Source organism: Anthonomus grandis, chromosome 13 (genome assembly GCF_022605725.1).
Source record: "Anthonomus grandis grandis chromosome 13, icAntGran1.3, whole genome shotgun sequence".
Classification (NCBI taxonomy): Eukaryota; Metazoa; Arthropoda; class Insecta; order Coleoptera; family Curculionidae; genus Anthonomus; species Anthonomus grandis.
The window spans coordinates 3,934,183-3,959,403 of NC_065558.1; positions in this window are offsets into that span (position 1 = coordinate 3,934,183).

Sequence of the window (25,221 nt, forward strand, 5' to 3'; positions counted from 1 at the left end):
GAAAAAAAAAACACGATTAATGTAACAAATCGAAAAGAACAGAAATTAAATTAAATGTTCAAAATGGTTGCATTCACGGCTTGATAATATCCAAGACGATCAATAAACTCTCGCTGCATATTTTCAATCAATCCTCGCTTTTAAATCGTCTACAAAATCCCTGCGAAAAAAAGTCCAGTGGTGTTAGGTCAGGTGACCTAGCAGGCCGTTCGATGGGTCCTCTCCTTCCTATCCACCGATTGCAAAATGTTTCATCCGAAAATGTACGCACAGTGGCACCATTTTGCTGGAAAATTAGTTCCTCGTCAGGATAATTTGGCTCCGATGGATTTGGAAATAAAGCTAGTAATGCAGGAACTAATTTAAATGGCGAAAAATTAAAGTACGTTTATCCCGTTAAAGTTTGTTTGAAGATTAATGGACCGCGCACTATTTCACACTACACCTTTAGTTTTTGATGGCACTGGTGTTTACCTCAATTTCAGATTTCAGCGCTAAATTAGCCCCAATCTGCGACAGAGGACTGCATGGATTTTTTTCAGAAAATCGAAAAAAAAGCAGATTTTCAAGTTGTTCGTTTTTATCTTGAGCAGGACGACCAGATTTCAGCAGATCTCTAACTTAACCGATTTCTCTAAATCTTGTAAATTTTGTCCTCTATTCTACTGACTACGAAAAACAACACTACATGATACAAGTCAAGGATAGAAATTAAAAGTTTAAAGTGATAAGTTAGGATCGAGATTAGTTATCACTTATGAAAAATCTAAGCAAAACAAATTAGGGTTAGGTTTAAAGGCAAAAAATAAAATAATGCATGTATAAAAAATTAAAAAAAAATTGTCGAATGTAGAAATCGAATCCCGTACCTATGTGTTATTGTTTAACGCTACAAACTTTTAGAACTAGTACGTACTTATAGAGATTGAAAATTAAAGATGTCATTCACACAGTTGAGAACTGGACTTTTTTTGTTATTTCCAATTTTTCTAGAAGGTCCGACTTTTTACCTTTAGTATATTAAAGTCGAAATACTGTCAAATACAAACGTTTTTTTCGGAACTTTAATTCATCAAAAACCTTGCTTAAATATTTTTTTTTTAATTTTCAGAAGAATATTTTTTTATTCAAGGCATTTAAAATTTTTATTTATTCAAAGCATTTAAATTTAATAATCTCACAGTGAGCAAAGAGAGTAACTGATACAACTGCCTGGACGAATATTTTAATTTCTTTCAGGCAATTAAATAAATTCAGTCATATCACAGTAAGCAAAAGAAGTAACTGACTCAACTGCCTAGACGAATATTTTAATTTCTTTTAGGCAATTGAATAAATTCAGTCATATCGCAATAAGCAAATGGAATAACTGACTCAAATGCCTAGACAAAAATTTTTAATTCTTTCAGGCAATTAAGTAAATTCAGTCATATCACAGTAAGCAAAGAGAGTAACTGACTCAACTGCCTGGACGAATATTTTAATTTCTTGCAGGCAATTGAATAAATTCAGTCATATCACAGTGTGCAAAGGGAGTAACCAACTTAACTGCCTAGACGAATATTTTAATTTTTTTCAGGCAATTAAGTAAATTCAGTCATATCACAGTGTGCAAAAGGAGTAATTGACTTAACTGCCTAAACGAATATTTTAATTTCTTTTTTAGGATATTAAGTGAATTCAGTCATATCACAGTGTGCAAAGGGAGTAACTGACTCAACTGCCTAGACGAATTTTCTAATTTCTTTCAGGCAATTAAGTAAATTCACTTATATCACAGTGAGCAAAAAATAACTTTCTGGCAGACAGTTAAGTAGATTCAACAACCTCATATAGAGCACTGAGACAATTAGGCTGTAAGTCAACTCTCTAGAAGGTTTTTTTTGTTTTGTTGAGCAACTGGAATTTTATTTAACAATAGAATTATAGTACAATAAAATGCAGTAATATAAATAGTTTGAAACGTCCTATTTCTTTGATTTAAGGGCTTATTGTTATTGTCTGTCAAATCGATAAGGTGACTTATTATTTCCTAATATTAAGTGCTGTACTAAAATAATACAGTGTAATTATCTATCTATTACACTAATTATGTAAAAAAAGAAAAAAACTTACAAATCTATCTAAATAATTCCTAACAAATTACAAATCAAGAACGTGACAAGTGAGTTTTTTGCATTATTTTTTTGAAAGTAAACCATGTTGAAATAAACCAAATATACCTTATTTCTTAAAAACTACCTATCCAGCTCTAACAAAAAAAAAGAATAGTAATAGTTTCCAATTCAGTTGCCAGGAACAATGTTTTAATTTTTCCAGGCAGTTGAGTAGATTCAATAGTTAGTATGAAAAAGCATATAAAATTAGAATTTAAGATGATATACCTGACCTTTTTCTATTTTCGTGGATGAATTCCAAGATGCATGTAATTATATCCAGAAACAAATTAAAATCACCAGCAACTTAAAGTTCTATAAACAATTAAAACATTTAAACGTTTTAAATTCAACAGCCGAGACTTCATAACGTATGACAAGTTATTGAATCAATTAACAAAAATAGTTTTCTTAAAGAAAAAGCAGCATTAATCTGATACTAGTACCTAGTAGAAATTAAATAACGAACCTAAAAATATTGATTCCGATGACTTATTTTTCAAGTGTAAAAGTATGCACAGAGCGAAACTCTGTCTCTTATGTGAAGATCTAATAAATAATCTAAACAGAGAAAGCCTACAATGATGCCCTTTGGCCTAGAAAGGAGGCTTCCGTAGATATATGGGACTTCTCGTAGGGCCTAAGGATAAATCTCAAAAAATCTGAGCTTATATTTTTATCGAAAACGTTACTTCACGACAGACAAATCTGTTGATAATAAAATTTTTCGTCTACCCCAAAGTAAACTTCATTTTATAATTATTTATTTCTATTCATTAGTTTCCTTGTTAACTTAATCCGAAATTTAAAACCAAACATTTCTACTTGTGCACAAACGGATTGTTTTCACTAAACATTTCAAATCCTGTTTATTTCGAACGTTATCGAATTATTAACGTCCGAAACCAATACCGCAAAAAATACACTAAATGAATAATAAAACCGTGCATCCGCCCTTTATTTGCTTAATAAAGGGTTTGCATAAAAGCATGCTTTTCATCGAGCGTTCAAAGCTGCAAAAGCCTAATTGAATTTTTGTGCGGATGGTAATTAAAGCTTAGCTTCCGTGATAACCGACGGAATTAGTAATTATTGCCGGCCTATGGGTGGTATGATCGGTCCAAATCCGATTAACTCCGCAAAACCACCGCTAATTCCGTTACGAGAAAGTGCACGATGCATACCAAATAAAAACGTTATTCGGGAAGGGTTGGGACGTATATTGCTTTACTCTGGATTTTATTTAATAAACAGCATTTATAACTAAAAGGGAGTACTAGGAATATTTAGGCATAACCTTAAAGAGTACGATAACCATCTTTTTATTGCTCAATGCTTGCATACTTTAGAGATTATTTAGATTCAAGGATTTATTCTGCAGGATAATCTGTACTATTTGCATTAATTTCCACTTTTCTTTTTCTTACTACACTCAACATTTACATATAATACCTTTTTCAACATTCTTTTTATTTAAGGGTTATATTCAGCCCTTTCAGTAAGATGTCCCTTATTTTTGAAATTGAACTGTTCTCTTAAATTAGGGCTTTAGAGCAAACCCAAAAATATATCTTGAGATAAAAGTTTTTTTTTAAAGGGGGCTAACCGTCACCTCGTAAATTATTCAACAAGCGAAGAGAATCGAAATCGAATCGTACAACAGGGCGCGCACATTTAGTTTTCAACAATAAATTTCCAGACAAAATTAAATACAATCCTTTGGATTGTATTTAATTTCGCGGTTAAACTTGAATCGGTAATTTAAGAAGTTTTATATTAATAATTAAAATCTTTGGCTGACTAAAATTTTAGGAATTTACTTTGGTATATTAGAGGCATTTATATTTAATCAAATTCGTTAAATATTGTTGATAAATATTGTAGGGATAATTTTACTGTAAACTTGAACTTAGGATTTACAAGGTTTTATAATGAGAAATAAATGGTTTGGCTGATTCAAGTTTTAGGAATTTATTTTGGTATATTATTGACATTAATTTTTTATCAAATTCTTTATTAGTTTTTAATTAAAATTTATGTATATTAAGTGTAATTAAAATTTTTATAAGTTAACAATTTTTATTAAAGAAGAAGTTTAATTTAAATTACAGGTTTTTGCTCTGAGGTGTTGTCAGGCTGACAGTTTATGAGTAAGTCCAATATTTATCGAACGGTTCCTTCAATCGATTTAAAACTTCAGTAAAATTAAAAATTGTAATTATTATTTGTTTGAACTTTAATGTTAAATCAACTTGAAAACCAAAAGATAAAAGTGTAATGAAAAAGAAAAAAAAACGAATTAAGAAAATTAAATAATGTTATAAAAATAATACTGGAGCAAAGAAAAATTAAGAGTGAAAAACTAGCAAATACAAAGAAGAAACAGCTACAAATGACAAAGAAAGCACATAACATTTATATGTCAAATTATAAAAATGTATAAGTCTATCTAAATAAAAATAATACCTAAAACAAAAAAAAATGCAACTTATTAACAAAAATTATATTTCATAAATAAAGTGAGTGAAAACTTCTCAAAATTAAAATGAAAAAAGCCATTAGTTCTAATTTGCTTTTCTTCTTAAGACTTAAAATTACAAAAACAAATAACATTAAATTAAATTGAAATGTATTGGGAAAGTTCAAATATTAAGATATTATTAGATTAATGGTAGTAAAAATGTAGTAATAGAGTAATTAAGCTGAACAAATTAGGAGAATGAAATTTTGAAGAATTACTTAATATTCGATTTAATTAAAGACTTTAAAAAATTCATGATAACATAAACTGATGCAGATAAATGTGCTAAACAAATGATAAAATAAAAAAATTCAAAATGGATTTAAAGAAATCACTAATTAATTTGTTCTTACAATTTAATTAAAAGGGTCTTAAAAAATACCACTAACTATACCAGAAAACTGCTTTTTTGAGGAATAAATCTTAAAAGGTTTTAGAAAAGAAAACATACTTAATAATCTATGTAGAAATGTAAAAAAAAAATCAATTAGGTTAGGAATTACAAAAAAAAAAATTAAACAAATTATGAACTAAAATCATATTATGTATGATATCCTTGATGGTATAGTGTGTCCCTTTAAAAAACCTCTTGATAAAATTTTACTGAAAAAAATTACAGTTAATTTAAAATAATAAAATATTTTTTTTTAATTTTGAAGAATTTAAATAGGCCTGAAAAACTTGAAACATTTATACAAAAAGTGCCATTAAAATATTAGAAGTACAAAAAGGTGGAAGGTAAAACTAAGGCTAAGCAGAATAAAGTTATGAATAATTAGCCTCAAAAATAATAAACAAACTACAAAATTAATAATTCTTAAAATAAATGATTAATATATCTTGATTTTTTATATTAAAATTCTTCATATATTAAAAATCAATAATAATAACAAAATTGATTTTTTTTTAAGAGTAAGAAATAATGCATATTAAAAAAGATAAAGACCAAAAAGAACACGAATTTTGCATAAACATAAAAAAACAATAAAATTAAGAATAAAAAAAAACGTATTTACTAACAGCAAATGTGTTAATAGATGTATAATATTAGAATATATACACAGAAATAAAGCAAATCAATATGAGAATTCTTTACAGTATCTTAAAATGATCTCTTGCTAAATCTTAAGCAAATTTTTATTTTTAAAAAGGAAAGAAGGAAAAAATTGAAAAACAATAAAAAAATTATATAAAATATTAAAACAATGTATACCTTATACACAAAAATGCCATATATATTTTATCTATATTATCCAATGCCTATGCCTAACTATTATTAAGTTATTATATACTTTGAGTAGAAAATCACATTTGCAGGATTATACATAACTATAAATTTCCTAAAAACAAAACTTTTCATTAGAGTATAAGTATACCTAAAGAAGAATAATACCTAAAAAAAGAATGTAGTACAAAAACGCAAATTACTTAAAAAAATAAGTTAAAATGAAAACTCAATTAGGATAATAAAAAAAAAATAAAATCTCCTAAATATTTTATTATTTTTCATTCCTTTTTTTATAAATATTTAATAAATATTAAGCAACAGGAAAATATAAATTAATTTAAATGTAATGCCAAAATTTAAATATCAAGATATTAATAGAATAATAAAATTAAACACAAATGAAATATTTAGTAAGTAATAAGTGTAATAACTTAAACTTGGAATGTGTAATATTAAAAAATCGTCTACTAATGAAGTCAAATTTAATGACTAAATAAAAAATGTTATCAAATGCAGATAAAAGTATTTAATATTTAACGAAATAAATAATACAAAAATATGTAATATGAATTAAAAAAATCAGCTATTAATATGCTCTTAAAGTGTAAGTTCTCTAAATTGTCCTAATTATTCACTATAGCAAAACGATGCAATTTAAATAATTACTAAAAGATCAAAGGAAAATAGCGTAATAATATATAGGAACGTAAAAAAAATATTTAGTAAGGTTAGAAATATAGAAGAAATTCGTTTAAAATTGAAAAAATAAAAATAAATATTTAAACGTAAAAGTATTAAATAAAATTATATTACATATGACAACTTTTTGTAAACCTCTTAACAAAATGTAAGTTAAAAAATATACTTCTTAAGGAATCAGAATAGTTCTTCAAATTTAGCTAAAAAATATTAAATGTATATAAAATAAAGATTTATAAAACAGTACGATACATGAAATTTCAGAAGTACAGAAAGCCAGAAGGTGCAAATAAGACTAATCGAAAAAATAAATAAAAAAATTAAATTCCAAATTAAGAAAACAATTAGTAATTTTGAAAATAATTAATTTAATTAAAATATATTTTCTTTAAGATATTGGATTTATCAGAATTAATAAAACAAAAATTTAAAGTTTTTTGGAAAAAAAATTATTTAGTCCAGTGAAGCAAATAATCCAATTTACTAAAAATAATTATTAAAAACAAAAATAACAAAATAGATATCGATTTCGCAAAAATGTAAAAACATAAAAACTCAATTAAATTATTTTAATTAAACATAAATTTTGTTGTTTGAACTTGGACGTGAAATTTGCAGCGTATATAGCTGGCATATTTAGTCTTATTAGGCATATTTAGCCTAGAATTTTACTTATGCATAATTTAAATTGATATGGTGTTATTTTATATACTTTTTAAATAATACAAGTAAATACATTTTTCATAAAACAGGATCAAACAATAATTTTCTTTGTTGACTGTGGCCTTTCTTAAAATTCTATAGTTGCTTTAAATATTAAATTTAAATTTAATTATAAAACGTTAGCAAGTCAGAGAATAGAAATATTAAAGTATTAGCGAATACAAATGAGAATAATAAAACGTAAGGAAAACATAAGAAATAGCAAAACGATTTCTGTATAAAGCTGACAAGGTCTATATATATTTAAATAGAGCAGCTGTGTATCGTGATTTTTTAATGCTATCTATATTTGAATTAAGTCTATATGTATACATTTTGAGTAAAAAATTACATTTTCTGGCCTAAATATATTTATAAATTTCCTTAAGTTTTTCATATGAATTGCAGTTGGTTTTCTGGAGAACAGTTTCCTCTTCTGAAGTTAATTTCGGATAATTACGAGAAGATTCAAGATAATGCGACCTTCTTAGACGATTTCTTAACGATAATTAAACCGAGAACGTTGCAATAGTTTTGATAATGTTTTCTTAACATACCGGGATAATTAATCGAAAATGCTGAACCTAAAGCGCTTTTGATCGACGATGCAATGCAGCTTGAATCGGTTGACGATAAGAGGACCTGCAGTGCCGAAATCAATTACTTTCTCTTTAAAGAGCGCGGCTTAGCATTAAGGGCTTTGAATTTGCGCCCTTAATGCTACACTAAACTAAATGATAGCCCGACTAAATAGCGCGTAAACTTTTCAGCCGGATGAAAGATTTTTATTAGATAGTCAGTTTTTCGTGAAAGAATTTTTAAGTATTTTAAAGGGAGATAAATTAAAATGAATGTAAACAAGAAATCTCTCGCCTATTAAAAATGTATTCAAAGAAATTCATTTTCTTTGCCCGGTGCTATTTAAATCAAAGCAAATACCCGCGGATGAACAACGTTGAAATAGGACTCAAAGGAGAAAGGGAATTAGTGAAACGCGATTACTGTTTTTAATTTTGGCTTTTGTACCAGGGAAAAAAAGAAGCTTAAAACGGAATATAAAGTAGATAATTAAAAACTGCGCGTAATTGTGTATGAAACCACATTTTTTAATCGGCTAATTTAAACAGAAAAGGGGACTTTTAAATGTGATTTTTATATCGGTTAGTTGTAAAGGATTAAATTAAATGGTAAAAAATATTTAAGGATCCAATTGAGGAAAAGAATTCTTTTGTCTATTAACCAAGAACAATTTAAAAATATTCCAAAATTTAACTACCTAGAAGCATGAATAAAAGATCTCTAACAAACCGTGATTCTATAGATATTTTCTAAATTTAATATTTATGATTAAAAATAGACCATTAGGATATAAAAGAAAAATTCCTATTTTTCTGTGAGGATTTCACTAAAGGTTAGTAAATTTATATTTTTGTAATCATTAAACAAAAGAATGATATTGAATAAAAAATGAAAAATCTGCATTTTATTATTAATTAATAGGATCTTATTAAGATAGAAAAATTAGTAAACTGAATAATTAAATACTGAAAAATCAGATAAATTTTAAAGTTTAAATATTAATGGTACTACCAAGATATAAGAAAATTAAGCATCAATTATTCAAATAATATTTATAAAAGTATGTAAAGTTAAAAATCTGGCAAATAACGAAAATTGAACCAGAAATATTAAGTCCAATTAAACTAATAAATTAAAGATTTTTGCCAAATTAATATCGATATATATCGACAACTATCTATTAGTTTCATAAATTTACATTTTTAATATATTAAGGGTGCAAGAGAATTGGATAAATAGTAGAAATAAAAACCTAAAACATAATTATCGTCATTTGCTTAAATAAATAGAATTCATTGCTTAGCTATATGGTAGTCTTGCTGACGAAAATATGTTTGAAATGAATATGTTTTATTGAATTAGGTGTATAAAAATTTTTGTTATTGTTATATGTATTTTCATATTTATTGATTTTTGGGGAAATTGTCGGTTTTGTATAAAACTATTTATGCTAAATAAAGATTATTGGTATATTATTATTATTAATATTATCATTATTAATCATATTCAATAAATAATTTGGCTCATACCCTCATTTTACATACCCTTGTCAGTATGTAAGAACATATTTATATTACTTATTGTTTAATTTTTTTACTCACTAGGACGTTTTTTTGCTTTTTAAATTGTTTTTATGAAATTTTCAATAATATTTTTCGCAATCCCTTATTTATTTATGAAAGTTTTAGCATTTTTTAATAATTCTAAATCTGTTCCAATTTCAGTTCAGAAAATTAGCTATTAGGTATATTACTATTATATGCAAGTTAACAAAACATAACTAATAAGTTATAGGTGTCATAGCCATTTAAATTATGCACTAATCTATAAAAGCGTACGTTTCTAAAATTAGTTTAATTTATATCGGAATTTTCTTTATATCTCTATCGGATTTCGACATATTTTTAAATTAATATGGCTGCTAAACTGTTATCTTTTGAAAATAATTTTACTATGTAGCAATATTATTTTTAGTATCTTATTTTAAATATTTTTATTTCAAATAATATTAGAATACTTTTACAATACTATTTTTCTTTAAAATTTCTTATATTTTTTAGTTTTTCTATAGTCCATTATCTATCTTGATGTTATCGATCTTTCAATATAATTCAATCAAGTCAATTTTAATTTGCTTCATACTTCTTAGTTCGTTCCTATTTATTTTATTTTGCTTAATTTTGTAATAAAAATATGTATAATTTCGTTCTCATTATTTTATTTAAAATATTTTTATTTAACTTAATTTGAAAATAATTTTTTTTCCATTTCTTTTGTTTTTGAATAAATAAAATCATTAATTTTTAATTATTAAATAATCCTACAATCTCATACTATACAATAACACAATAAAAAGGTTAAAATTTTTCGTAAAAAGTAAGGTGTCGTAGCCATTTAAATTATGCATTGATTTGTTAGTATTATTTAAATTATAGTAAAAGAATTTGTGTTCAAATTTATAAAAAATTAGTAAGGAATTAGAATTAAAAAAATAGGACAAATATTATTAGTTTAAAAAAATAATATGTCTATCACTAAATAATAAATATATTTTTAAAAATTGATTAATCTTTCACTTGGAAAGTCAAAAATAATTATAATCAAATAAAAAGAATACAATAACTAGGTTTTAACTAATAAATTTAATTAAAGAAATTGTTAAGTTACGTCTCAACAAAATTTAAAGATTTAGTATCAGTGAGCAAATAATACGAAAAACTTAATTTAAAGAAAATTATAAATTCGAAAATTAATGATTATAGATAGAATGATTCAAGTTAAATTAAAAAAATACAACATTTACTAATCAAGTGTATTTAGAAGATATTCAATTAGGTTATAAATTAAATTAGTTTAATAAATTACAGATTTTTTACCAAGTCTACGAACTCAGTATCTAAAAATAATCAATTTAATAGATAAAAAATATAAAACTAAAACAGAAAAAGCAAGAACAATTAAACAAAATATAGAAACAAGTTAAATTACATTAATATTTTAGGAATTTATAAGCTAATATATAAGTGAATTAATATGGTTTCTATACATCGATCTTTTAAAAATTATTTCATTATATAGTGATATTATTTTTAGTATATAAATTCTTTTTAACAAAAGTATTTTAGTATAATTTAGTCTTAAAATATGTAATAATAATTTTATACATTTCCAGTTTTTCTATAATTCTTTATCCATCTGGAGGTTATCTTCCAATATAAAGTTTTTCAATATATACCTTTAAATTTGTTTCTAGCTTATTTTTAATTCTTAATATTTAATTTGCTTTAGGCTTTTTGGTGCGTTTTTATTTATTTTATATAAGGCTTAAAGCTAAGAGCCCAATATTAATATTAAAATAAATATTAAAAAGCATGAAAAATAAATAAAATATGGCTATTACATTCAAATTATGCATTGATTAGAAAGGTAATATGTGCATCAATAAATAATATAGAGATTTTTATACCATAAAAAATTAAGGATTAGAGGAATAACTGATATTTAAAAATATACGAGGCTAACAATTACAGCAAATAAAAAAAAAATCAAAAAATTAATGTTTAACTAATATAGTTAATTTATAATATTAATACTTAATAGGAAGTAATAGGAATCTAGATGATGTCAGTGAGCAAATAATACTTAGAAATGAGACTGAAAAATATAATAAAAAAATAACAATATTCAGAAAAATTAATATGTTCAATTAATTAAATTTATTTTAAAATATGAAAAAACTCACTTCTCTAAGTATGTGATTATTGTAATTGCAATTTATTAAAAAAAGTCATTTATATTATCTTTATTAATCTAGAAAAAAAAAATGTTTGTCTGAAAATAATAATTACCCAAAAGTGTTTACAAAATCAATTTACGTGTGAGCTTAATTTGGCTAATAAGTATAACTTAAATGGATATAATAAAATTTAATGCTTTTTCCCAGTTTTAACGTGAATAAAATAAATGCAGTTAAGTAGAGATTATATTCAACCGGCAATAAAATAAGCCATATAATTTATTTAGACGATAATTATCTGATTTAATTTGCTTAGTAAATTAATAAAGTTGGACGATGAAAGGCATAACTTAAATGGATATGATGCCCAATTTTACCATTTAAAAAACTTATTATTGCTTTTTTATGCATAAAAAACGTGCGTAAACAATAGTTGCTTATAGAACCCATATCTATAGCTTACAAATATATATATATAAAAAATAAATATAAGGAATAAAAAAATTAAGAGAAAGAGAAAATTATTAGTTATATTATAAAATTATTATGATAATACGAATCCTATTAAAATTTAATGATTTGTAGTAAGTGAGCAAATAATACAAAAAAAACATACTGAAAAGTATAATTAATAACTCAAATTAAACATATACATTTTAAATACTATATTAAAAAGATATAACAATAATATTAAAGTCAATCATCAATATTTATAATTAAAAAATTATTAAAAGAACAAGAAAATTTTTAAATATAAATTAGCCGAATAAATTACAGACGCTTTACCAATTTATTAGTAAAGTAGGGTAAGATAAAAGAGATAATGAACTATTTAATTAGGGTATAAAAATGAAAAATTTATAAATAATAAGTTTTTAAAAATTTTAGAATTTAGTAGAAATTTAATGGGTCAAGCATTTAATGAATATTAAATTTAAAGATTAAAAAAAAGCAAACAAACCAGTGAGCTAAAAAAAATTGAAAAAATTAAATTATTAGAACAGTAAGAAGTAGGAATAATAATAAAAAATATAGAAACAAGTCAAATAAAGTTAAATTATTCTAGAAGTTCGTAGGCCAATAAGTATAAGAAAATTCGTAAAAAAATAAATAAGAATCTGAAGAATGTAGAGCATTACTGCACTCTTAATGTAAAAAGGATATAAGGAATCAGCAAGTTAAAAAGAGTATATTTTATGAAAAAAATTAAAAAAAAACTTGACAGGATTAATCTGTTGAAATAAATTAATAATACATTTATGTCATTAATTATTTATAAAAATATATGAATTTAAAAGATAAAAATAAAAACTATGTTAAGTTTTCCATAATACTCTTTGAAACTTCAACTCGAGTTAATACACATCATACCCTAGTATTTTTGTTCGTGTTTACTAATTTAACCTATACATAATTGTCTAACAGTTATCTACCCAAAGAAAGGGTAAATTAGTAATAAATTAAGGTCGCGTGCGATATCTCGTAGAGTCAGCCGTCTCGCTAATAATAGTAGGGGGCAAAGGATTAATTGTAAACATGTTTCTAGTATGGAAATAACAGAAGAGAAAAGCCGTGGGGGTGAAGAGGAGAAGGAGGAGGATACAGCAGCGCCAACGTGGCTTTATTTCGAAATTCGCGTGTTAGCTTTAAGGGTATATATGAATAAACATTAGCTAAGAATGGGGATTTACTTGGATTGTTATCTTGACTGAAATAGCTTAGTATTTAACGTTATTTTAGCTTTGGGAATATTAGATGATCCGGAATAATTTAGTGACTTATATATTCATATAAACTTAAAGCTATTCAGGTTTAAGATGCATAATTTAAATGGATACCGAACATATTTTTTCCTTCAACAGATTTCCACTCTTCGTTATATATTTACAGTAAATTTCGATAATCTGTAGCACTGATTCTGACCGAACAAGGAAACTGCATTAGATTTCACCAGAAAAACAATCCCTTATTGATTGAATGGCCATTCCCCAACCCTGCTGAGACGTTTATCATGTTTGTTTTGCCTTTTAACGGATTTTGGTCAAAAAAGTCGCTCGATATATTTTGTTTGTTTGTTTAAATTTGTACGAAAGGGCAAAGAACCTCGATTTAACCCCTTTTTACATAATTTCCCTTATCTGAGTCTATTTTAAATATCCGCAATGCGTAAGCAAGTCATCCTGTCGGGGGTAAGAATGTTTGGCTTATCTGATTTTGTAGAAATAATGGTTTTGTGTCAAGAATATAATTTATAATGGGCATAAAGGGCTGTAAGTATTACACAGCATAATCTATTGTATGGCTTATGTTTCCAGTGACTGTTCGTATATTTCAAATTATTAATATGATGTTTTATGTGATCCAAAAAAAAAAATTTGATGCTTGGAACTGGGGTCAAATAAAATTCGAGCTTTAAATTTAAATATGATTTATTACGAGTTATGAAGCCTATTGTTACTCTTTATAGTAAAATCGTTCCCTGTATCTTTTTTAAAAATTAATATATTTATTAAAAAGAAGTTGTTGCGGTCACTACACTTATGTGACGCAGTCGGTAGGATATCAAAATTTTATTAAATTTGTTAAAAATTGATGGGAAATTTTACAGAAATATGTAATAAAAAACTAAGTGTCATTATTTGTGAAAACTCAGGTTACTTTACTAAAAAAAGAATAATATTTGTTATTGATGCCTTAAACATTTACTTTTTATTGCCTCTTGATTTTTCCTAAATACCATTATGTAGAATGGACTAGAAAGGAAGTTTACTTCGAAGTAACTGATTTTTCATCTATCAAGAACACCGCAAAGAAGAATTTTATTTATGCAACCATTCTTTATATTCTTGATGATATTGTCCATATGCATTTACATAAAAAAACCCGATCACCAAATAGTGTATCAGCTGACTAAATCCTAATTCTATAACAACGAAAAGTTCGAGTCCTGACGCAATGCAAAATGGATCAGTCTTTTGACCTGGAAGGCCCTAACCTGATGAAAATATCAAGCACATGGCAACTCGACTTGTATAGAAATAAATATTGTAGTTCCAATACCAATGCCAAGTTTATTAGGAAATGTCAATATTAAGTCAACTTTCTCAATAATCCTGAAATCCCGAAGAGTAAAAACTTTACAGAAATAAATTTCAAAGTAATCAATAGACTGTCAGAAAATCAATCAGTTTTCTCATTTAAGAGAATTCCTTAACGAGCCTGTAACCTATAGTAAGTTGCTGCCATGACATTCTTAATCTTGATAATCATTATCCTGTGCCTATTTCAATCAGACAAAAAAAAAGACTAACCTAAACTATTTCTGACTTAAAAAGAGTGAAGCTATGTAGCCATGTTCCAATGGTTATTTTCTATTCAGCACCATGATCCCTCTTAAGTCCACCCTAACTGTTCCCACAGAACTCATCAAGTCAGTATAAGGCACAAACAGATTTTCAATTACATAATAAAATTGTAAAACCATAAGCTATAAACGCCTTATAATATTTTCAATTATAAGTTAAAAAAACTCACGTCCACTTAAGTTATGCCTCCGATAATATTAAACAAAGCCACCATTACAAAATTTTAATTCCGAAAGGATTCTTTTATTAGTTCTTATATAATAAATCTTGTGTAACAAATGAAAACTGTGTACGACCAAGATCCAATATTATCCCGTCATATTCAGTACACAGAAAACTAAACTAAAACAAACTGTGACGTCGAATCTCGCCCCCGGCATTTAGAGGCGCCCGTTTTCGAAACTCCGATAATAAGTCGGGTGATTGATGATGTGCAAGACCGTTGATACCCTTTTGTCGATAGTGCCATTTTGGCGGGCAACATTCATATTTTGCCACGCTCAGATTTCGCCCTCTTTTGACCTACATGACGGGGGAACTGACGTACGGCCATGAATACGAACATTGACGCTGCATTATAGGGACGCTGATGTATTGAAAATACATAGATTGAGCGTGGTTTTAATAGTTTTTTTTTATTGTCGGATGTTAACGCAGTTAAAATGCCATTTTATCATACTGAAATAATTCGTTTTTTTCTGATAGGGTGGTTGAGTTAGCATTACGTATAGTATATTCATTATCATTATATCATCATATATCATTTCATGCTAATGTGGTTAGACCATTTTGTTGGAGTAGGTCCTCGGGACAAATATGTCTCGTATTTACGTCTCCATTCTAAGATTTTCTTTGTCCATCTCTATTCAAGACTGTCTTTCAATCACTCTCTATTACCTTCCTAGTAAGGGTTACTGTTTCTACTTCATATATTAGAACTAGAAGGACACACTGATCACAGATCTTCCTCTTGAGATACTTCGGTTTTACGTAAATGCCCATGAAAAGCCTATTCTTCTATTTAATTCTGTGGTTGGGTTATCTCTTCCCAATTTGTAGTATTTGCGTGCCATACGTTGAAATGTTTTGTCCAGTACAAGGTTTATCATGTATTGTATGTTAGAGAAGTTCGTTTTATAGACAAACTTTTACACTAGATCTCTGAAGGTTCTGAAGAAGTTGACATGTATGAGCTACCCATTCTGCAATAAGAACTATGTCTCTGAAAAGTGAAATTCTTTGTTTAGCCATAATACATTTTGACGACTGCAGCTGTTGCGTTCTTATATACAGGGTGTCTTGTAAGGTAAGGGATCAAATTTCACTTTGTGTTCTTTAATAAAATTAATTAAATTTGAAAATGTCCTATGAGCATGGATCCACAATAGTTCCTAGATTCTGAGATCTGACATAAATAAATAATGTCTTTATCAAGAATGATAATATTAAGGCGAATTTTAGCTAGTTTAGTTTCATTAAACTGCTTTTCTTAAATTAAGCCTTATCATAAACACACGTTTAATAAATGTCTATAAAGAAAAAAATACTAATACGTTGTTCTATATATATATAATTGTTACGAATATCCACTAAAAATTGAACAATTTTATCATGTGTAATATTAAATTGTAGTCTTAGTCCAACTGAAAAAACAAAAAAATAATATTATTCTTTAATAAATATATAATAATAAAAATAATTAAAATAAATAATATAATTCTTTAATATAAAGGAAAGTTTGTATCTAAATTTTATTAAAATCTTAAATGAAATTTGGTCATATTTCTTAAGCCCATCAACTTAGGGGTAGAAAACAGTTAGAAATTTTAATAAGACATTTTTTTACTACGATCAACTCTTGATACTATCAATATAAGAGCACATTTATCTATTACATCACTTCCTTAAGAAGCTTACTTAAAAGAGACAAGAGACTCACAGGTCTTAGTCGATAATTTTAGATGCTGAAGTTACTTTAGACATTGACATATTTGAACAAGGATAATTATATATATATTTGTCTGAACTATCCTTAGTTGCTCACTTTTTACAAGAGCCATAATTGCTTAATTGAAACTTATAAACAAAAGACTACTAATGATACTCCTACATTTTTCGACAAATATTTCTACCTACGAATATTAGAAAAAAAGTTAGAACGTTGCTTCATACTTAGCTAATGTTAAGTCATGTGACTAAAAATAAGGTCATATTTCCTAGCCAAAAAACAATTTTCTTATCGCGATATCCAATGCATAACAAGATGCCTATAGGTAATTTAAGAGAGAGTTGGGCCTTGGTAATGGTAGAATTGATGTGCTCTTATATCATTATTTTATTATCCAATAATAATTGAGACAAACCAGCAAAATAACAAAATTTAAAAAAGGAAAATTATTATCTTTTTACCTCTCTACCCTATTTAATTAGATGCAAAACTCTATATGTATCATAAGTCAAAACATTACTGACTTAACTCAAGTTATTCGACTTCCCCCTTGAAAATGTCCCACAAAATAACTAATTTAATTAAAAACGTTCCTTTTAAACTATTTAACGTGTAAACGGGATTACAGGAGCGTTACGACCGATTTAACCAGATGTATTCCCATTCGCAAAATGGACGGGGTAGGTGGGTATACGAAAATTTATAGCCGAAACAGGGATTCAATTAAAACTAAAGCAAATAAGCGTTATTCTATACAGGATCGGGAGGGGGCAATACATCACCTCGAACCCGAATTGATTAGATCGGATCCCGAAGTGCGGTCGGGTAATGATAAGATATTTCCAGGATTAAAAAGTTTTAGAGTTTGGTAATTAAATTAATGAGTTGGGTTTTATAAGTGAAGTAAGGGTAAGTGATGACTTATGGGTAAGTTTAATCAATCCATTATATTTCATGCCATTTGAAAACATTTATAATACTCCTATAAAAGAAATAAAAAGACTTTCCTTAATAACAGTCAATAAACTGCATAAATCCCTTGGTTTTTCAGCACCGAAATTCCGACTCGCTAGTTCACGTTCAAACATTGAAATACCGCTACAGAATTCACCGTACAGCCCGGAGATATAAACAGCCAATATTCAACTCAATACGATATAGCTAAGCACGTCTCAAACCCTTTTTCTTTATCAAAATGAAATGGCTAAGCGATAGAATCTTTTTCGGATAAAAATATAGTAAGTTGTTAGTATTTGATGTTTGCCATTTTAAACGATGTATTGAAAAATGCTGCCTCAGGCAATCGAGGGTATCCTTAGAATATCCTTTTCATGTTTTTACGTTTCAGAATATTGAATAATCTTAATCGTGGAAATGATATTTATGATACTTATAAGAGGCTCGTATCCATTTAAGTTATGCCTAATTTTGACACATGACCTTATTTAAATATATTTCAAACGTGTTTTTAAATATTTTTTAGTGATAAACTGATGGTTGAAGTGTGCAATTATGTAACACAAATTATTTCTTTAATAGATTGTTATTAGAGGAATACTTTGTTGTCCTTGGAAAGTAAGTTAACGTATGACCACTATTCAAAAAATAATTTTATTTTATAAAACCAAGTGCAGAATTCAGTTTTCTCACTCCTTTTTTACAAGATCAATAAAAACAGCTTTGCATTTTATACTATTGGTTAGGTTTTTAGTGACTTATGATATTAATTTATATATAGCATGTGCCGTACTGATACTAACTGCTTACAATATTTTAATATCTTGTCGTTGAAAATATGGTTTACAATATGGCTCAGTGGCTTTGCTATGCTTGTTATTCTTTAGTTTTATGGCTTACGTTGGAAATTGATCTATTTCTGATGCAGCACTTCTCTTTATTGCCGACACATGTCTAATTATTTCAGTTCTGTTTACCGGTGGTAATACTATTGAATTTTTCGATGGTTCTAGGATATAGGTAACAGCAATGTCTTTCTCTGAGGGCTTTATTTTTTATTTCATTTTATTTGGAATATTTATGAAGTAGCTATTGCAATAGTTAGCCTCATCTGTATCTGATGAAATTTTTCTGCCATTGGTGTTCACTATGCTTACCTCAATCTTTCTGTCTGCCTTCGTGTTTGTCGTATCTTTTAAGATTTGATAGATTTTTTAAATATTTTTACTATTTTGCCAAATTTTGTCATTTTTTTTATTAAATCATTTACGTAATTTCTAAACTCTTTGTACTCATTATTTGGTTATACTCAAAAGTTTTTAGCCAATTTCTTTTTTAGTTTACCCCTCTTACAAATTTAAATTATTAGCTCCGTGGATATCAATTCTTTAATCTTTCTTGCCTTGGATCATCTATGAACTTTATTGTAAATTTGTGAGTTGCCAACTTTACATCTATTGCTTCCATGGTGTCCGTTTGTGATTAAATTGTCATTGGAATAGAATTGTTATTGTCATGGAAATTGTCCTTATCTATTATTTGATACGTATTTTTTTTTTGAATTTATCTTACTTGGCACCTAATTTGTAGCATGATCGGAAAGTGATTTGTTATGTGTATATTAATGTCCCAAGTTTGTCATGTGTTACCCTAGTTGGAGTACCAATAAATTGTTGTAACCCAAAAGAATTTAGTTATAATATAAGAGTAAAGGGAATTGTTTTTATTGCTTAAATACTTTTAAATGTTTATTCTTTTCCTCATGATTTAACATTTAATTAATTAAAAGCTTAAGCTTATTAAACTAGTGGTCATTTGTATTAAGCTCGATGAGCCTTAATCTTAATGTTAACATATTTAGTTTTAAACTAGGATAGTTATTGATATAATTTAGTTGGCGCTACACACATGTTAATATTTGTTGGATTGGTAATAACGGTCCTATAGATTGGCCCGCAAGATCGCCTGATATAACACCCATAGATTTGTCCAAATGGAGTTTTATTAAGAACCAGGCTTATCAAATTACGCCTCAAAATTTAAAAATAAGAGAAGCGTGCAAATGCTTACAAAATAATGGTAGTCATTTCAAACATTTAGATCAATAACAATTTATTTTTTATAATTATGTACATATTATTCAATAGCCTTTATTTATTTTAAATAAGTTATTATATTTAATATAAGTTATATTGTGTAATAAAAAAAAAATTATTATAAAGTTAGTCAGATCGTTGTTGTAATATTTATTTTTTTTATTTATATATTTAATATTGATGTTTAAAATTAAAAGCAATAATGTTATTCAGCTGATGATGGTTATTAATACGTCGAAACGTGGGCAAATTTATGAATGACATACATCATTTTAGAGGAAATAAAAAATGCTTTTAAAAAATGCAGGTCCGTATTTAAAAAAAAGAAGTTGATAGCCGTTGCGAAGATACCAAACGCGTGAAGTTTTGTAGAGCACAAAAAAGTATACAACTTTTTTATTGAAAGTAAGTTTCTAAAATTCAGAGTTTTGAAAATAATAATTAAAATAAAATTAAGCGTTTTTTATAAATCACCCTATAAGGCACAAACTAAAAAACATTTTACAACGCTGTAAAAGAATTTAGAATAAGCATCAAAATTGGCAACTTTTTTTTAATTTAACCGCCCTCGTATCTTGTGTAGTTTCGGAAATAGCAATAGTTACACATGGCAAATAGGCCACCCTGTATATACTACAGCACCATCATTTTTATTATAATTGCCTTCATTATAAAATAGATTGTAACGAGGAAAATGATAGCAATTGGTATGTTTAATAAATATTTGTTTCTGTAAAAAGCAGAATATCACAATATGAAAGGTCAGCATTTTCTATAAGCAAATATAATAATTTCATCAAAATTATATTTTAAACTTACACTGAGTTTTATTATTTAATAGTTTTAAATTTATATTTATTTTTCTAGATAATTGACTAAAAACTCAACCTATACAATCACCTTTATTGGTTAATTCATCCAATAATTAAGCTTTACCTCGGTCCTATAAGGTCTTTGACTATGAAAAGTGTTAAAGTACCTCTGCAATTTTAAGTTATTTTAAATCAAACTCACATACTACAATGGGTCTATCAGTATTTTGTATTTTGATGTAGATCTTGCCATTGTAAGTGTATGCTGAGTAGAGAATTTCATATTTCTTTATTTCTCTCTAGTCTCTTTAAATAGTGTTTGTTTTTTTAACGTTAGGTCTTCACTAAAATAAGTTTTAGATTGACCCTGAAGTTTTTAGCTGCTTGTACTAATTCCCTTTAGTCCTCTACTTCTTAATCGTTTGGTAGTATCATAATAGAAGCGTTTATATATTTTCCTAGACGAAGGTTTTCTATTACACTATCGACTGGCAAATCAATATTAATTGAGCTTAAGGTCTGTATAACTATCTCTGTGGTGTTTGTTGTGAAACCTTGGTAGTAATCAGGTTGGTTTCCTTTTCCTTCTCTTCCTGGGAATATCTGAGATATATTGCACTGATTTCTTAATTTCCGTCATCTCCTGTTCAATGGAATTCAGAGAGGAGCTCTTTCTTTACTGCCCTAAATTTCCTTTCACCCATATCAGCACTTTGTTAAATTATATCGTTGCTGTTTGTGGTAATACTTGATGACTGGCACTAACTAATTATTTCCTTTATGTTTTCTATTCGTTGTGTAACCTTAGCAACTTTGACACCGCGATAAAAATCCGACTGAAAATGTGTCCTAAATCGTTTCAAGAATTAACCGCAATAATTTCCTATATGGCTTCAGACTCGGCATTCTGGTTTTATTCGCAATCGGAAGCCGAAACGGCATGGGAAATAGCCTCGCAGCCAATCAACCCCGAAACTATAATAAACACGTACATAAATCCACCTTTTGCCAGAGTTTTCCAGCGATTTCGGAGCGGATGTCGCGGCCATATTTTCTTTGGATAATAGGGGGAACTATAGTTTTATTTCCATAAACGGTCGTTTCAGCAAATTTCCTGATCTAATAATAAACTCGCATAAAAATGTGATTTTTCTTCTTTTTTTTTACGATTGGTCGGTAAAAAGTAGCTTGTATACGAAAACATTAAAATTCAAGTGCTCGTTTCGGTCGGGGCTTTGCCTTTGGGACATAAACAGTCAATATCCGAGGATATAAGCGGGACTTTTACTTCAAGAAAATAAAAAAAAAGACCTTTAAACGACGAAACCTTTTAAGCTAAAATACGGACTCTCTGCAATTTGATGTTTGTTATTTTAAAGACGGTATTAGGACCTCAGATAGACTTTATTGCTCTTTGAGATTCGGACGTTTAGGGATCGCTTATTTATTGTTCTTTTTTTTATAGACCTACTTGCTTTCAAATGAAGCTTAAAATGATCTTTTAATAAAAAACTTTGATTTAACTGTGTTAGAAGACTATACATTATTTTTTTTTAGGTGAAATATTTTCAATTTTTTTAAATTTTGATTTACAAAGTCAATTTATGATGACCCACTAGTTATTTTTTTATAAATTTTTTCCAGACCATAACTCAAAAACCACTAAAAATACGGTTTTGACAATTTGTACACACATTCCTCAATTAATTTCATTAGACACCTATTTTAGCGTTTTTAAAAGAAATTAAAATATTTTGAGAAAAATAATGTTTTTTGAGAAATATGATTTTTTTAGCATTGGAAATTCACAAAAAGACCATAACTCAAAAACCACTTAAAATAGAGCTTTGAAAATTTGTACGCACATTCCTCAATTAATTTCATTAGATACCTATTTCAGCGTTTTTAAAATAAATTAAAACATTTTAAGAAAAATAATGTTTTTTGAGAAATATGATTTTTTTAGTATTGGAAATTCACAAAATGACCATAACTCAAAAACCACTCCAAATACAGTTTTGAAAATTTGTACACAGATTCCTCAATTAATTTTATTAGACACCTATTTTAGCGATTTTTAAAAAAGTTAAAACATTTTGAAAAAAAAAATGTAATTTGAAAAACACGATTTTTTACCATTGAAAATTCACAAAATAACCATAACTCAAAAACCACTTAAAATACGGTTTTGAAAATGTGTACACACATTCCTCAATTAATTTCATTAGACACCTATTTCAGCGTTTTTAAAAGAAATTAAAACATTTTGAGAAAAATAATGTTTTTTGAGAAATATGATTTTTTTAGCATTGGAAATTCACAAAATGACCATAACTCAAAAACCACTCAAAAGACAGTTTTGAAAATTTGTACACAGATTCCTCAATTAATTTCATTAGATACCTATTTCAGCGATTTTTAAAAAAATTAAAAAATTTTAAGAAAAAAAAATTATTTTGAAAAACACGATTTTTTACCATTGAAAATTCACAAAATGACCATAACTCAAGAACCACTCAAAATACGGTTTTAAAAATGTGTACACACATTCCTCAATTAATTTTATTAGACACTTATTTCAGCGATTTTTAAAAAAATTAAGACATTTTAAGAAAAAAAATGTATTTTGAAAAACACGATTTTACCATTGAAAATTCACAAAATGACCATAACTCAAAAACCACTTAAAATATAGTTTTGAAAATTTGTACCCACATTCCCCAATTAATTTCATTAGACACCTATTTTAGCGTTTTTAAAAGAAATTAAAATATTTTGAGAAAAATAATGTTTTTTGAGAAATATGATTTTTTAGCATTGGAAATTCACAAAATGACCATAACTCAAAAACCACTTAAAATACGGTTTTGAAAATGTGTACACAGATTCATTAATTAGTTTCATTAGACACCTATTTCAGCGATTTTTAAAAAAATTAAAACATTTTGAGAAAAAAAATGTTTTTTGAAAAACACGATTATTACCATTGAAAATTCACAAAATGACCATAACTCAAAAACCACTAAAAATACGGTTTTGAAAATGTGTACACACATTCCTAAATTAATTTCATTAGACACCTATTTCAGCGATTTTAAAAGAAATTAAAACATTTTGAGAAAAATAATGATTTTTGAGAAATATGATTTTTTTAGCATTGGAAATTCACAAAATGACCATAACTCAAAAACCACTAAAAATACGGTTTTAAAAATTTGTGCACATATTCCTCTATTAATTTCATTAGACACCTATTTCAGCGATTTTTAAAAAAATTGAAACATTTTGAGAAAAAAAAATGTATTTTGAAAAACACGATTTTTTACCATTGAAAATTCACAAAATGACCATAACTCAAGAACCACTCAAAATACGGTTTTGAAAATGTGTACACACATTCCTCAATTAGTTTCATTAGACACCTATTTCAGCGATATTTAAAAAAATTAAGACATTTTGAGAAATTAAATGTTTTTTGAAAAACACGATTTTTTACCATTGAAAATTCACAAAATGACCATAACTCAAGAACCACTCAAAATACGGTTTTGAAAATGTGTACCCACATTCCTCAATTAATTTCATTAGACACTTGTTTCAGCGATTTTTAAAAAAATAAAAACATTTTGAGAAAAAAAATGTATTTTGAAAAACACGATTTTTTACCATTGAAAATTCACAAAATGACCATAACTCAAAAACCACTCAAAATACAGTTTTCAATAACAGTTGTTTCGCGACAAACTTTTTTTTTTCAAATATAAGACAATCCAATAGTATTTTTTTTAACAACTTTTACTTTTTTGTTGCATAAACTTTGAATTATCTTATGTGAGATGACCTACTAGTAACTTTTTTACAAGCCCCTAGTTTTTTTACTTATTTTATGAGGTATTACAATATTTTGGTAAAAATCAATTTTAAGATGAAGAAAATAAACTTGTTTACGTTTAGACTATTATACCTTTCGTTATATTTAATGCAAAGTCCAATTGCAATATAATAATTTACTTGTATAATAGATTTTTTTATACCTTTGGAGCTCTGAACTCATTTTTTTGTTCCTTATTAACGTTATTTTTATATTGAAATAAAAAAAAACTATTTATTAAACAAAAATCAGCTTTGTTAGAAACTCACATAAGTGGCATAATAATAAACTCCTAATTATAACAATGCTAAAAAATTTTAACAAGCAAAGAAATCACTACTAAGGCAGCGAAACTGCAGGCGCGTAGTTCTTTTAACTCTAAATTAAAATAGTTCAAATAAATATGATAAAAAAATTTAATTAAAATGCTTTTATTTACATCTAGAAATATACAAGGAAAATATAACTTTTAATAAAATAATTGATAAGGGTTTTACAAAGTTGTTTAAATTTTGATTCTTGATTAGTAATTGTCCTTATTTTGTATGGTA